This window comes from Orycteropus afer, unplaced genomic scaffold, assembly GCF_000298275.1.
Source record: "Orycteropus afer afer isolate SDZICR_OR568_19922 unplaced genomic scaffold, OryAfe1.0 scaffold01134, whole genome shotgun sequence".
Classification (NCBI taxonomy): Eukaryota; Metazoa; Chordata; class Mammalia; order Tubulidentata; family Orycteropodidae; genus Orycteropus; species Orycteropus afer.
In genome coordinates, this window is record NW_006922721.1 from 229651 (window position 1) to 230301 (window position 651).

Genomic DNA, 651 nt, shown 5'->3' on the forward strand with positions numbered 1-651 from the left:
TAACTCTCAGCCAAACAATAGACAGGTCTATAAGGTGAACAATTACATCAGGGAGGTACACTCCTTAGAACAATCAACCATGGAAAATCAGAAGGACAGCATTTGCACAGGGAGAAACTCAGAAGGCAGGAATGCATAGGAGAGGGACACAGGGAAAAGGTACCCACAGGCAGGAAGTGGGAAGAGAGCTCTTACATTGTGGGGATTGAAATCAATGTTAAGAAATGAAATGCATATGAACTGTTGAATGGAAAATAAATTTCTCTGTAACAGTTCACCCAAATCACAATAAAATGTTTTTATTTAAGAAAAGACAGTTTTAAACCAAGAAAGTACAAAAATTGAAGCATACTCTTATTAATGAATATTTATATAGTCCTGATTATGTAAATAATAAATATTAATATAAACAAAATTTGTGATAGAATAGATTGGGGAAATGGATGGGTGGGGAGTGTGTGTGTGTATGCTTGTGTGTGTATGTGTGCATGTATTCTGTAAGGGTTCGCTAATGCAGAAGTAAATGATCATCATCCTTAGAAAAATGTCATTAGTTTCTAAAAATGATAAATCAAGAAACAGAAATAGAGTCATTATTTAGAAATATGAACATAAATTTCAGAAGAAACTGGTAGAATGATTCAAAGTCAC

At 33.8% G+C, this 651-nt stretch overlaps 1 protein-coding gene across 1 annotated transcript in view; it reads left to right on the forward strand.

The window, feature by feature from the left end:
- Positions 1–651, forward strand: part of LOC103212875 (cytochrome P450 2C18-like) — a 35489-nt gene that overhangs the window by 22753 nt on the left and 12085 nt on the right. The window lies entirely within an intron of this gene.